The following is a 15595-nucleotide window of genomic DNA, read 5'->3' as shown; positions in this document are numbered from 1 at the left end:
CCCATCTGTCTTCCTGCTGGGCAGGTTCGATCATAATGACCACTTCTCTCTTTGTTATTCCTATTACTGCATGCTTTATTTCCCCCAAAAGAAACGTGCAGAGCTCCCGTAGTGGTCGGGAGCGTGGTTGTGATGTTTAGCTGAATACTCGGCTTGTCTCTTTAAGACAACTTGAGTACTCCCTGTGGGACAGTGGTTTGAACAGCCAACTCCAGGCATTCGAAGTTGCATGTAAAATACACAAGGTTAGTCAAAGAGCAATTGTAACCGTTTCTAAATTTCAGGCAAAAGGCCATCTGGGGACGGCAAGTCTGAGTGCAGCAGTGGGAGTGCTGTGACAGTGGCGTTGGAATGTAATGTTCCGATCTGAGAGTACTGGGGGGGGGGGGGGGGGGGGCAGGGGCTTGTGGGGTGTGGTAGCACCGGAAAGATCGGGTCTAGGAGTATTGGGAGCCTGGGTCATGAAGTGTGGGAGCACTGGGCTAGGTGTGAGGGTCTGGGAGAAAGGTTGTGGGATCTAGCCGCACTGCAGATGGGGATATGATGGAAAGGGAGGGAATCCTGGAGTGTGGGAGCGGCACTGAGATAGGGTTTTTTGTTGGATAAGTCTGGGTATGTGCTGTGGAATGAAGTGGAGTAAAGTAACAGTAAAATGTGGCAGGAGCGAGAAATGAGGAACGATGCCAGTGCTTGGAGTCCCTGGAGGAGGGAAGGGATGCAGCGACCATTGGAGGCTCAGGATATTGAGTGCGGGAGCAGGAGCCCCAGGGACTGAGAGGGTTCGGGGTTCCAGCAGAGAGGCCGATTCAGGTGGCATTGGGGCTTCCCATATAGAGCAGGAACAGGAAACCCTTATAGAGAACTCCGGTCCCACAGTCTCAAAAAAACAGTTGAACAGGCTTTAAGTTTCTTAGGTGCTTTCAGCTCTCTAAAAATATAAAAGACATTTAACATTTTTAAAAGTGCATGAGAAACTTGAAACCTGTTCCTGGCCCCAGTGAAATGGAGTCAACCTCAGATGCGGTGGCAATGGGTCATACCACCACAGCGCCACCTACCTTGGAGGCACACATTAGAAATAGTTGCATATGCCACTTGCCTTGGAGATGCCGGTTAGGAGGACTCGTATACAGCACCATGGCGCCACCTATCTTGGAGACTCAAATTAGAAGGACTTGTATATGCTGTGGTACCACAGTGTCACCCATCTTGGAGCTGAGAGTGAGAAGGACTGTTAGAAGGTATGTAAAATAAGTAATTAAGTTCTAGTGTGGCAGAAACACATGATGTAAGTAGGTGTGACAATTGTAGATGATGCAGAAATACCCAAGATATTTAACGTGTAATAGACAGATATATTCAATAACAGATTCCTGCAGTGTTGCTCACAGTAAATTGGATGACAGGCTGTTTTATAAAAGGTAGGAGGGTTATACTGTTTAATGCACAATGTATTATTGAACTGCTAAGTTGAAGTGGCATCCCTTTAAGACCATCAAGTCTAATTGCTGTTAAGTAAACATTGGGTGAGCTGAGAGTTTTAATTTTTCCTCGGGTTGCACACATTGGCAGAATTTCTTCTCACCCACAAAGTAGTGGTTCTGGGCAACAGACTCTTAGGAATTCATTGAACGCTTTTGCTTCAAGAAATATAAACATTTCCGGATTAGGAATGTGATTGAAGGTTACAGAGATAACACAGATCTGAGGAAATAGTCAATAGAACACAAGGCTGTCGGGATCATCGGTAGAAAGTAACTGGCCAGGTGTGAATAATAGGGGCGGGAGAATGAGCAGTTATTTCTGTAGGGGAAAGCTGGCAATGCTCACTCAGTGATATAGTTGAGAGCAGTAACTCCCCATGTAGACGATTCTGGGCCTTAACCTTGTCCATGGCACACTCCATTGGACTTGGTACTTATCACCATACCATCACTCTGCCCCCAAATTGTCGTCAGAAGTTCCTACAACTATTTAAAAATTCCTGCTCTTTTTTAAAAAAAAAAATTTAATGGGACGGATCTTACTGGAAAAATAACGGGGTGTTAATGACACGTCATTATTATTGCAGGAAAAAGTCTAATTAACGGTGTACACCGCGAGATGCTCCGCTCCAGCAAGATCAGGCCCAATGTTGTTTTTTATTCCTTTTTACAGGTTCCCTTCCTTCTCCTTATATGGTTGCTCAGCTGATCGGTCTGATATTACACTTAGTCACAGCCTCTCTGCCTCATACTTGTCCCACTCTTGTACAATTGAAGAAGATGGAGCTGGGCAGCCTTGCTTGCGGCTGCTGCCGTGAATAATTTTCTGCTTTTCCAATGCCTCGTGATCGTCTCAATCACAATACGTCTATCTTTAACAGTCATAAGAAGGGTTCTGTTATCTCTTTGGTTCCATTATGTTTGTTCTTGTTTCCGCTGTTTTGCTGAGATCCCCACATCCTTGATCTGACTGTAGAAAGTCTCTATTTCTAGTCATGCTACCCATTGCCCTAAGCCTCTCATTCCTCTACAACACATCAACATCTGTAATGCAACAAATAAACTCACTGCGGCCTTTATTAACTTCTCTCATTTGTTTTTACATTTATTTTCACTATTTTTTAAAAAAACAGCGTGTTTGCCCAACTGAGGAGTTTGCATTTGGAAGTCTTTCTTTCTTTCTTTCATCAACCTCCCCTCATAAACACTATCACCGCTTAGGTAACAAGTTCATAATAAACAGTCAATATCATTAAGGGGAGTCGGAGAGCAGGGGAGGGGGAAATGGGCCAGTCTGCCTATTCCAGGTCCACTTTAAGAATGGAAACCGCAGTGGTTTGATGTCGGGGGGGGGGTGGGGGAATCACTTACCCACTTTGTCAGGTTGGAGAACGTGGCATGGAGCCAGGGTTAGGGCAACAGCCTGACAAGAAGGGAACAAATATTGATTATTAAAAACAGGGGTTTTTTTAATTAATGGTTGATCTTTCATGGTGTTCCACTTGGACACTGTATATTGTTAGATACATATATGCTGTATATAATTTCCTGCCATTTTATTGCTCACCTGCCAGTACTGCATATATTTTTATAATAATTGGGAGGAAAGTGTTAAGCCCATCCCTCTCAATATGTATGATATCTCTGGTAATACAACCTGCTCCAAGATGTCACTTTGTAACAAGAAATGACAATCACATGGTTACCAAGGGCCAATGGCAGATATATTGGGGTAAATTTTAACCAGGAGCCGGGAAGGGGGGAGGGGGAGGCTGAGTGGGGGGAATTCCTGAAGGGAAACCCAGCCCCCAGGAGTTAAAAATAAAAAAGCTGTCAAAATGGAGGCCTGCTGCCTCCTTAAAAGCTTTCACTGACCAACCTGCCTCCTAAGAGCGGGTTGGTCACCCACCCCACGACCTGCCTCTGGTAAAACCGGAAGTGGGTGGGTTAGAGGCGGGTAGGGATTGGGTTTTAGATTTTTAAAATTTTTACTGCCCCCCTGCTCCCAATCCACCCATTCATGGGGTTAAAAATTTACCCCATTGTGTCCAAGGATCAATCATAGCAGTGAGAACCAACGAGCAGCAGTTCCAAGAGAAACAGTCACCTGGTTGCCAAAAGCCAGTGAACGATTACTGTATAGAAAGAAACCTGCCAAACCATTGCCCCCACCTGACCTGCCTTTACTATCAATTGTGAAACCATTGCCCCCACCTGACCTGCCCTTACTATCATTTGTTAAACCCTTGCCCCCACCTGACCTGCCCTTACTATCATTTGTTAAACCCTTGCCCCCACCTGACCTGCCCTTACTATCATTTGTTAAACCCTTGCCCCCACCTGACCTGCCCTTACTATCATTTGTTAAACCCTTGCCCCCACCTGACCTGCCCTTACTATCAATTGTGAAACCATTGCCCCCACCTGACCTGCCCTTACTATCATTTGTTAAACCCTTGCCCCCACCTGACCTGCTCTTACTATCATTTGTTAAACCCTTGCCCCCACCTGACCTGCCCTTACTATCATTTGTTAAACCCTTGCCCCCACCTGACCTGCCCTTACTATCATTTGTTAAACCCTTGCCCCCACCTGACCTGCCCTTACTATCAATTGTGAAACCATTGCCCCCACCTGACCTGCCCTTACTATCATTTGTTAAACCCTTGCCCCCACCTGACCTGCCCTTACTATCATTTGTCCAGAGCCCGGTCAGTCAAATGCAAAACAATCACATGATTAGCTGCAGCCAATAACATTGACAGAAAGTGACAAATAGAATGGTCAACTGCTCACTATTAGCCAAAGAGATTGGTCAAGGGACCCATTTATTTTATATATCCACGATCTGGCACAGTTTGATGGTGCATCCCATTTAAGCTCCAACAGACACCACAATGCTACGACATCAATTGATGCCTACCCATGCAGTGAGTTACTGTTCTCAACTGTGTCCCTGTGGAAAGGCACCAAATAGAAATGGAGCTTCCCTAATGGGAAAAAGAGGAAGACTGGAGGAGAGAGTCCTCACTGATCTCTTCGTTTCAGAGCGGGGCCAGGGAGCTGGTTAACTACCTGTTTAGCCAGGGATACTAAATGGCACCCATTTAGAGAGGGAAGGAAGAAAGATAAATGAATCTCACCCACCACAATAAAGAATGATGACTGTAATTAGAGACATTTGAAAAACTTACTAGAAGATCTCCTGTAGAATTGCTCGTAGTAATTTGGAGGACATGCTGCTTTACTACAATGCACAAAGTATCATTTTGCTCTATCGTTTCAGTCATAAGATATATTTTCTGTAAAATTCTTGGATTAATTAGAGGAAAATTGGTCTGAGACACATCCTGACTCTGGTGGAAAACTTGGTGTTAGGCTTGTCCAGCCATTTCAATCCACTGTCATTTTCATCTCTGCCCTTGCATTCTATCTCTATCTCTCGGTTTCTCCCCCCATCTTCCCAAGGTGAAGCTGCTGTTCTGCAAACTAATTTTATTTTGGTCTCTCTCTCCTTTTCATGCAGTGCGTGGATCTCTTTCTTGTTCTCCCCCTTGCCCTGCCCCAAATTCGGCAAGTATGGCAACAGTGTTATTCTGCACAGACCATTTCCATCTCTGTGTCTCAATGGCATGGGTGGAGAGGAGGGGGGAACGTTCAGAGTGTTCAAACAGCCACCGGAATTCCTATGATTTTTTTTATCTTTTGAAAGAACGTGTCTTGATAGAAACACAGAAACAATGGACGGTCTTTCAGAAGTACTCAGTTCTGCAATCCGACCTGCAATAAACTGGTTAGTTGGGCTTGCGATTTTAAATGTAGCAAGTGAATAGTAGAAAAGTTATTGATAGACCAGCAGCATGTGACCAGCGCCCGGACTTCATACTTTAGAGTTTTTGTCCGACAAGATTGTCATTTCTTTTCATTTGCTTTATTTGAAATGTTAGATTAATGGAAGTAAGAATGTTTCTATTTGAACCTTATTGTGAAATTCTATTTGAAAAATAAACCTTTTGAAGTAGTTTTGTTTGAACATAGGAACAGGAGAAGGCCATTCAACCCCTCGAGCCTGTTCCGCCATTCAATTATGTGGAGATGCCGGTGATGGATTGGGGTGGACAAATGTAAGGTATCTTACAACACCAGGTTATAGTCCAACAGTTTTATTTGAAAATCACAAGCTTTCGGAGGCTTTCTCCTTCGTCAGGTGAAGTGTGATTAGATCATGACTGAAGCTCAAAGAGGGCTGAAACACAGAGCGGGCATCGCGAATCATGAACCGAGTGAAAACGGGAGAATTTGGTGAGAGTGGGAATTAGATGTAGAGGGAGAAGGAATTTTTTAAAGCGAAAAAAAAGTTTAAAAGGTAATTATCTATAAATAAATAAATAGATAATTTAGTCGAGAGAAGTGGTGCTGAGCACTGGGGGAGGAGCCCCGGGTATCAGTACAAAAGTGGGAGCGGAGTGGAGAGGAGGGAAGTGGTGCTGAGCACTGGGGGAGGAGCCCCGGGTATCAGTACAAAAGTGGGAGCGGAGTGGAGAGGAGGGAAGTGGTGCTGAGCACTGGGGGAGGAGCCCCGGGTATCAGTACTACAGTGGAGTGGAGTGGAGAGGAGGGAAGTGGTGCTGAGCACCGGGGGAGGAGCCCCGGGTATCAGTACAGGAGTGGAGTGGAGTGGAGGGAAGTGGTGCTGAGCACCGGGGGAGGAGACCCTTTCCCCATTTACTAAGAACAGAGAGAGTGATATCAGAGTGACGTCACAGTGAACAGAGAGGAGGAGCTCTGAGAGACCCGGAATAAAAAGTTGTTCTTGCCTGTGTGTCAGCAGCTGATGTCTCAGGTTACTGCAACCCCTGGCCAACAGGTTAATCGGGGTTAATTAAACAGTAAGTAAATTAATAAGAGTATCTAAAAGGGAATTTAGAAAAGGTTTCTAAATATAATGGACGGGCAGCTGAGACCAATTGCCTGGAATTCCTGTGCCATGTGGGAACTTCAGGACGCTTCATGTGTCCTGGAGGGCCAAATGTGCAGGAAATGCCTCCAATCGCTCGAGCTCAAGCTGAGGGTTTCTGAGCTTGAGGGGCGGCTGGAATCACTGCAGAGCATAAGGGAGGCTGAAGGTTTCCTGGACCGTACGTTCCAGGAGGTGGTCACCCCGCAGTCACAGAGAGTTCAGGATAGCAAGTGGGTGGCCATCTGAAAGGGTAGGAAGAGGAATCTTCTAGGTGTGCTCTCAAACCGGTATTCAGCATTGAATATCAGTGATACATTTTGGCAGGAAGAATGAGGAGAGGCAATATAAACTAAATGGTACAATTCTAAAGGGGGTGCAGGAACAGAGAGACCTGGGGGTATATTGCCGGCATGAGCTCGACAGGTCGAAAGGCCTCCTTCCATGCTGTAACCATTCTATGATTCTATGTGCACAAATCTTTGAAGGTGGTAGGACAGGTTGAGAAAGGGGTTAAAAAAGCATACGGGATCCTGGGCTTTATAAATAGAGGTATAGAGTACAAAAGCAAGGAAGTTATGTTGACCCTTTATAAAACACTGGTTTGGCCACAACTGGAGTATTGTGTCCAATTCTGAGCACCGCACTTTAGGAAGGATGTGAGGGCCTTAGAGAGGGTGCATAAAAGATTTACTAGAATGGTTCCAGGGATGTTTCAGTTACGTGGATAGACTGGAGCGGGTGGGGTTGTTCTCCTTGGAGCAGAGAAGGTTAAGAGGAGATTTGATAGAAGTGTTCAAAATCATGAAGGGTTTAGATAAAGTAAATAAAGAGAAACTGTTCCCATTAGCGGAAGGGTCGAAAACCAGAGGACACAAATTTAAAGTGATTGGCAAAAGGATAAAGGGAGACATGAGGAAAAACTTATTTTACACAGCGAGTAGTTATGGTCTGGAATACACTGCCTGAAAGGGTGGTGGAAGCAGATTCAATCGTGGCTTTCAAAAAGGAATTGGATAAATACTTGAAGGAAAAAATTTTTCAGAGCTATGGGGAAAGAATGGGTGAATAGGACTAGCTGGATTGCTCTTACAAAGAACCGGCACAGGCGCGATGGGCCTAATGGCCTCCTTCTGTGCTGTAACCATCCTATGATACCATGGCTGATCTGTACCTCAAGTCTATTTACTTCCCTTAGCTCGATATCCTTTGATACCCTTACCTAACAAAGATCTATCGATATCAGTCTTGAAAGCTCCAATTGTCCCAGCATCCACAGCCTTTTGGGGGAAAGAACTACATATTTCTACTACCCTTTGTGTGAAAAAGGGTTTCCTGATTTCCCTTCTTCCCTCTAATTTTATGATTACGTCCCTCGTTCTTGATTCCTCCATCAGAGGAAATAGTTTCGCCTCACCTACCCTATGGAATCCTCTTAACATTTTAAACTCCTCAATCTTCTATATTCAACGGAATACAACCCAAGTTTATGCAACCTGTCCTCATAATTTAACCAGCTAATTACATTCTGGTGAATCTGCACTGCACCCCCTCTTAGGCCAATATATCCTTCCCGAGATACATTGCCCAAAACTGAATGCAGTACTCCAGATCGGGTCTGACCAAGGCTCTATACAACAGAAGCGTAACTTCCCCCCCTTTGTAATCCAGCCCCGTTGAGATAAAGGCTAACATTCCGATAGCCTTTTTGATTGCTTTTTGTACCTGATTTGTGTACTTGGGTTCCCAAATCCCTTGGCTCCTCCACAGTTCCTAGTTTCTCACCATTTAGAAAATACTCCAAATTATCTTTTTTAGTTCCAAAGTGGATGACTTCACACTTGCCCATATTAAACTCCATCTGCCATAGTTTTACCCACTCACTTAATCTGTCCATGTCCCTTTGCAGCTTCCTGCTCCCATCTGCACCACTTACTGTCCTTGTAAAATTGAGTGTTATGAGCAAACTTGGATATACAACTCTCTATTCCTTCATCCAAGTCATTAATAAATATGGTGAAAAGTTGAGGCCCCAGAACAGATCCCTGGGAACACCACTTGTCACATCCTGCCAATCTGAGTACCTACCCTTTATCCCCACTCTCTGTCTCCTACCATCCAACCAATTTCCAGCCCAATTCAAAAAGTTAACTCCAACTCTGTGCACTCTCATTTTTGCCAATAATCTTTTGTGCAGAACTTTGCCGGATGCCTTCTGGAAGTCCATATAGTTAACATCCATAGACACTCCCTTGTCTGTCTTATGGTGACCTCCTCAAAAAATTCAACTAGATTAGTCAGACATGACTTACCTTTAACAAATCCTCTCTCTCTGATCACCTTATATTTGCTCAAGTGCTCAGCCATTCTATCCCCAATGACAGATTCTAGTAAGTTCCCCACATTCTGTCTAGCAAGCTCATATCCAAACATCCTCCCATCTCCCCCCACCCCCCCCCCCGACAACTGAAAAAGAATCCTACCTAAGCCACCACTGTGTGTCCCCATATCTCTCTCTCTCTCTCTATACTTCTTTGTCTCTTCCCTCCCTTCCCCCCTCCCACCCAAATCCAGTGGTGTTGCTATTGTAATTCAGCACAGTGTGATTATAAAGTAATTAAGAACAGCAAAACTATCAATCACACCTACAGATTAAGTCACAATGAAAAATCATTTGCAAATCTTTTACCAGTGAAGATGCTTAGAGGAGCCTTGACCCCAAGTGCATCCAAACAGTTTCAATTTGGCACATTAAGTATGAAGGGGAAGGAGACGAAATGCTGCTGGGGAGAGACATTTCTAAAAGCACAAATAAGACATTTTAAAACAGTCCCAACTTCTTTAAAACAAGTAATTTTCCTTGCGCTCCCCTGTAACCGTGCACCATTCTCTGCCAAGATGGGTTCAAGTTCAAAGTCTAGGCTGATGCTCCAGTGCAGTACTGAAGGAGTGCTGCACTGTCGGAGGTGCCAATTTTCAGATGTGACATTAAACCAAAGCCCTATCTGCCCTCTCAGGTGGGCATGAAAGATCCCATGGCACCATTTCAAAGAAGAGCAGGGGAGTTCTCCCCAGTGTCCTGGGCAATATTTATCCCTCAACCAACATCACTAAAACAGATTATCTGGTCATCATCACATTGCTGTTTGTGGGATCTTGCTGTGTGCAGATTGGCTGCCATGTTTCCTGCATTACAACAGTGACTACACTTCAAAAGTATTTAACTGGCTGTAAAGCACTTTGGGATGTCCTGAGATCATGAAAGACGCTATATAAAAGCAAAGTAATGATTAATTCGATGTTGTTCAATATGCATCTTTTTGTCTCCTGCCAATATCACATTATAAATGCGATTTCATTTCGAGGATTTCATTTCCACATCGTTCACCTGAGGAAGGAGGTAGCCTCCGAAAGCTTGTGAATTTAAAATAAAATTGCTGGACTATAACTTGGTGTTGTAAAATTGTTTACAATTGTCAACCCCAGTCCATCACCGGCATCTCCACATCATTTCTATTTCTTCTTCTCTATGTGTGCTTGTGTTGTCTTCCCCCTTCCCCTTTGTTCTGTTCCTTTTTAAATGCTGCTTATCTGTAATATCTTCCGGTGGTAGGACTCCTGAGGAACAGTGAGAGTCTGAGGACCTGTTTCTCCAGAGATGCCGAATACTTCATTTAATATAAAAAGGACATTTTCTTTTCATTTTTTGTACACAAGTTCTTTGGCTGTATATTGTCCTTACGGAACTGTCGTCAGAATTGAGATACGTTAAATATTTAATGTTTTAATGCAGAGGTTTATTGATTTATAGTATAAACTATAACAGGGATTGTGTCTTGAATTAAAATATCTATGTAGCTTTAATAGTGGCCTAAACCTGCAAAACACGTTGTTCCTTTGAAGACCTTTTCTCAGTTTCAAACCCACGAACTGGCCAGTCTGCTCCCCGTAGTTTGTGTATATGTATTGCTGAGATCTTAACATAAAAAATATACCAAGAAACTTGGAAATACCGTGTTTAGTGGGCTCTTTTGGAGCTGAGTAGGCGACATAATATTGGGCTGGTTTGGGGCCAGTATTTGATTGACTTTGGACCATAAACATATTTTAGTTTCTGGGAACCCTGACTATCCACCGCCAGCATCTCTCTCTTTGCCTGCAGTCTACACAGTCCAGCCACCTAAACCACCTGATCTGATTCCCGGCAGTGGGTGGGTCAGTATCAGACACAATAGGATAGTCACAGGGGGATGGCATCTAATCTGGGGGGAGAAGAGGCAGGTAAAGAGTGCACAAAACAAATACAAATACGTGTAAAACAAAAAACTCCCACTGCTTAATTTTTCAGATCATTTCAGCATTTGAACTCTTACTTTGCAAATACACGTCGGTATAAAAATGATCACAGCGATCCCCTATGGTAAAATATTACTAAGAATTACAGACTCACAAGTGAATAAAAACTTTGTAGAAAACCCACTTCCCTCACAATGGCCTCTCTGCCGATTGTTAAATTAACAAATTGTTAGACAATACCAGTCTGTACAGCGCAGAACGGGACTGGCTCCCACAATAAGCAAGTGCCCGATTTCTCTCGTTTCACACATACACACACACTCGAGGGCTGGTGCCAACTCTCACTCGGTCGATTTTGACACTCCTGTTTGTGGCCGCGATCCCATCTGCCACAGAATTTCCCCTAATATGGGCACAAACAGCGGCAATTACACTAAATATATCTGCAAAAAAAATGACAGCGAAACGCATGTCTGGACAAAGTGCTTTCAGATCTGGGCTACTTTCTTTGCTCAGAAATAAAATCGTCCAACTTACACGTCAGTCGTTACAAGAGCGTGTTCCAAAAAATAAATAAACACACACACACACAGTAGAGGTGTGTTAGGTTGAAACGCCTTCCATTGTGCTCCTTATCTTCTCTCCAATGGCTGTGGGGGATCCCAAATGCAGGCTGAGGGGAGTAAAACCCGGCTGGTGGAAGCAGCGGAGTCGCTGATCCAAGCCAGGCTGAAGAGAGAGAGAGAGAGAGAGAGAAAGAAAGATAGCAGCTGATCGCACTGGCTGACAACCCCAGCCCACGCTCGCTATTATTAACCCAGGCTGCGAACAGACGATCCCAGTGCATTCGATTGCATCTTCCCAAAGCAACAGACCTTGGAATTAAAGAAGGAAGGAAGACGGGCGGTACTGAGCTCAGGTTATTAATCCTCCCCACCTCACACACACTGCAGCCCTGACGGGAGGAGGAGGGAGGGGAGGGGAGGGGAGATGCTGCCTCTGATGGATGAATGGAGAGCAGCTCCCAGCAATGAAAGTGACAAAGTGCGTTCGATTTGAATGGTAATCCGCTGCTGACTCGCCTATCTCACTATTCACCATCCATCATGCTCAACTAGTACGCTCAGCCAGAAATTGCTGGGATGGTAATGACACATAAACGGCGCTCGCCATTGTTAATTCGTAAAAAAAAAAGATTCCAGCAATTTGCGGCGTAAAAGAGATAAGCTGTGAGTTCCGATTCTCTGCAAATTGCTGGACGGTTTGCGCAGCTCCTCCATTAGCCTTGCCAAAGCCGACTTTTCTGCCGTGAGACTCCCCTCTGTGAGCAACTAAATCCAGATTACAAACGCCGGAAAAACAATGGCCCAGACGCTGTGAATTGAATATTTTTCTCAGCCTTTAGATCGTATTATTTTTGCGCTGGAAATGCGAGGGCAGCAAGGCATTTGGGACATGAAATTCGGGTCCAATGAATTGCCTATCTCCCTAAGCAATGAAATGTAAGGATAAAGAAACAGAGCGAACAACAGAGAAGGAAATAGAGTGTAGAAGAGTTAAATTAGATACAGAAAGAGGGAAAGAAAGATTGGATTGAGACAGCAAAGACAAAGGAAAAGTAAGAAAACATGTTTCATTTATAATTTAAAAAACCTTTAGGAATAATTTACTACCTGCAGGAGTGAGATTCCAGTTTCAATTATTCCCTTTCTGAGCCTCCAAGTTTGAGTTTCATGTCAGGACCATAAATTATCCCATTAACAGTGTCCTTCCCTTATCAAATTTCGGCCTTAAATGTCTGGTGAGATTCATTCGTATTTACGGTGCAAATCCAGCATTGCTTGACACTCATGGGGGGAAGTTGACGGTGAGCGCCCTTTTTTGCGAGGCTAACGATTCGCAACTCATGGCTTACCTCTGCCTCACCACAAATTGCTGCGGTTTTTAAGCATTAATAATGGTGGGCGCCGTGAATTCGCTGTTATTTTTCCAGTAATTTCTGGGCCAATAACCCGCCGGGGATCTGGTTTTATCAGTGTTTTCGGTTTGTTATTTCGTACATTGATATCTATGAAGATTGGGAAGGTTTTAAAATTTGAGCATTGTTTGTATTTTCTTCATCTACTGAGTACAGTTGTAGCACTCCTAAATATTTTTAGAGATACCTCATCCAGGTTAGGGATATCAGTGCTGGGGATTTTCCAATCTGAGGCAACCATTGTCAACTACAAATGCACTCACATCAGACAGTGACAGTTCAACTCCTTCTACACTAATAACACGTCGTAACTTTCTCATTAGAAAAGCACTAGCATGACGTGATCCATTTCCCACACTAGTCACCTGCCCGCTCCGAGTGAGATGGCCCATTTAGCACCAATTAGCTCTGAATCAGGGGCCGTTTTATGTTGTGGGTCAGCGCCCATGAAGAACTGTGCTTTGACAACTCACTGCATTTCACATCGGAACCATACAACCAGTACAGAGGAGACTTTCATCCCAGCAGTCTGGGCCGGATTCAACTCAGATTGCCCTAATTTATGGGGCAGTTTTGAGGTACAGACCATTACTCACAAGGAACAATACTAAGACTGCTCCAACTTATTTCACACCCATAAAGCCAACAGATAGAGAAATCTTTCATCCCATCTGTCTGGGTTGGACTTAAACCCAGGTTTCTAAGGTGAAAAGCCAACTGTACCACCCAGTCTCCCTCTGCATTGTCATACTGTGGTAGAATGGAATGTCAGTCCATTTGTAATACACATCTTGGCACTGCATGCTGATATACACTGAAATACATTCATTCTTTTCTATAACTATCTGCAATAACTTTTTCTATTTCATGCAGCTTCCAAATATTGTTTTCACTCAATCTCATTTCAGATAATATTGGCTGAATACTATCCATTGATTTCTATGCCTGTGTTGTATTGTTACTTTCTCACTTGTGAGTTGACTCTAGGTTCATGTGTTCGATTCTTAAAAAAAACGCTTCACACTGAATTGAGTAGTGTGAAATGTAAGATAACAGTAACGGCAATGTTTACAACAGACTGTTCGGAGATGCCAACGGTTTTGTCCCAGTGAAGCATAACAATTTTCAGGGCAAACCAAAGACTGGTTGTCCTTCAATAATCAAAGGGACACACAAAGGTCTGTTCAGTAGGTTGTGGGTTCAAGTCCCACTTCAAAGACTTGAGCATATAATCCAGGCTGACACTCCTGTGCAATACTGAGGGAGAGCTGCACAGGCCGAGGTGCCACCTTTCAGATGAGACGTTAAACCGAGGCCCTGTCTGCCCTCTCAGGGTAGATGTAAAAGATCCCATGGCATTATTTCAAAGAAAAGCAATGGAGTTCTCCCCGGTGTCCTGGCCAACATTTATCCCTCAACCATAATCACTAAAACAGATTATTTGGTCATCATCACATTGCTGTTTATGGGATCTTGCTGTGTGCAAATTGGCTGCTGCGTTTCCCACATTACAACAGTGACTACATTTCAAAAAGTACTTCATTGATTGAGAAGCACTTTGTGTTGTGAAAGGCACTATATAAATGCAAGTTCCTTTCTTTCTTCAGTGGAAACCCTCAGGGAACCGGCCTTTTATGCCATTTCTGGAAGATTTCCCCTGAAATTATGGTGAGGAGATCAAGAAAAATCCATGAACCTTCTACCAGATTTTTAAAAGCTTTGTTATTGGGAATAGTTACCCTCTCACTGTCTGATATCCCTCTTCCTTTATGACATTGCTGCAGCATATTAAAAAGCTGAGCAGGAGTTTGGTGAAAGGAATAGAGAGGTGGTGATTAGAGGTTGTGGTCATTTCAAATTCTTTAAAGTATTTTTGTGCCAAGTGGCAAATAGTAATGACAATCAGAGAAAAAATATCAGTTAACCTTTGGGGAATGTCAGCGTCCTGACAAGTGACGAGAGAAGACAGTGATGGATTGGACAGTCTATCTCATTCATCAACATAATTGAGTGCAGGCCGTAGCCCAACCCCAGGACTTTTGTTTCCCACACAGAAAAGCAAAAAAAAAAGAAAATTATGAGTTCTCCAGATGACTCAATTGATAGCAAACTCCATGGCACAACTAGTAGGACAAGCCTCCAGGAAAACGATCAGGTAAAGTAACCTTTTTGGATATGTGTGCATATTTGCCAGAAAAAAAACCCTCAGAATAATTGTTATGGCAACACTAACTATAACATAGCAAGAGTCATTCATCTAAATGGGAAACTTCAGCTGTTTTTCTGACAAAAAGAGGGAAAGAGGAAGAATGAGAAGAAGTGTCAGAGACAAGTAGATGACAAGAAGTGAAATTGTGAGCACCATAGAGAGAGAGAGAGAGAAAAAGATGACAGTAGAAAGAATAGAAGAAAAACCAATAACATTTTAAAGATCTCGTCGATGAACATTACCATGGGAGACCAACCAGTTAATAATATGTCAATATTAATTATTATTACTGACCAACAGCATTCTGTTCTGATCAATATCTTTATGTGCTGCACTGTCTGTATAGCGCCTGTGCCAACTCCGCTTGGCACAGCAAACACTATATATTGAATATATTGAATCCAAACACCAGCAACTCAACAAGGAGCTTGTTTAATGGAGACAGTGCATATGTAGAAATGAAATGAGTACAGGACTGAGTTAGCTATAATTCCCCCCCATGGATGAATTGCCCGCCAATGCTCACAGTCCAAGTTCATACATGAAGAACGGTCACTGGGGTGAGGTGCCAGAGGCTTGCTAGTACCTGTGGAAGTGTACCCAGCACTGACTTTGGGAGAGGAGGGGTAAAGGAAGAAAACAGAAGGGGGTAACAAAAACAAAGGTACTTA

The 15595-nt window shown here is 43.6% G+C and overlaps 1 protein-coding gene across 3 annotated transcripts in view; it reads right to left on the bottom strand.

The window, feature by feature from the left end:
* kiaa0895l overlaps nucleotides 1-11692 on the bottom strand; it is a 68491-nt gene extending 56799 nt beyond the window's left edge. Inside the window, exon 1 of one of the 3 annotated variants that reach the window (XM_067997668.1) lies at nucleotides 11613-11692. The gene's annotated coding sequence lies outside the window, so the exon portion shown is untranslated. Of the gene's footprint in view, nucleotides 1-11274 lie in introns of all 3 variants that reach the window. The other 2 variants (XM_067997667.1, XM_067997669.1) reach the window with 2 other exon arrangements.
* Between the last annotated feature and the right edge of the window lie 3903 nt (nucleotides 11693-15595).

The sequence above is a fragment of the Heptranchias perlo genome, chromosome 16 (assembly GCF_035084215.1).
Source record: "Heptranchias perlo isolate sHepPer1 chromosome 16, sHepPer1.hap1, whole genome shotgun sequence".
Lineage (NCBI taxonomy): Eukaryota > Metazoa > Chordata > Chondrichthyes > Hexanchiformes > Hexanchidae > Heptranchias > Heptranchias perlo.
The sequence above is the reverse complement of the archived record's forward strand: the minus strand, read 5'-3'. Positions and strand labels throughout refer to the sequence as shown.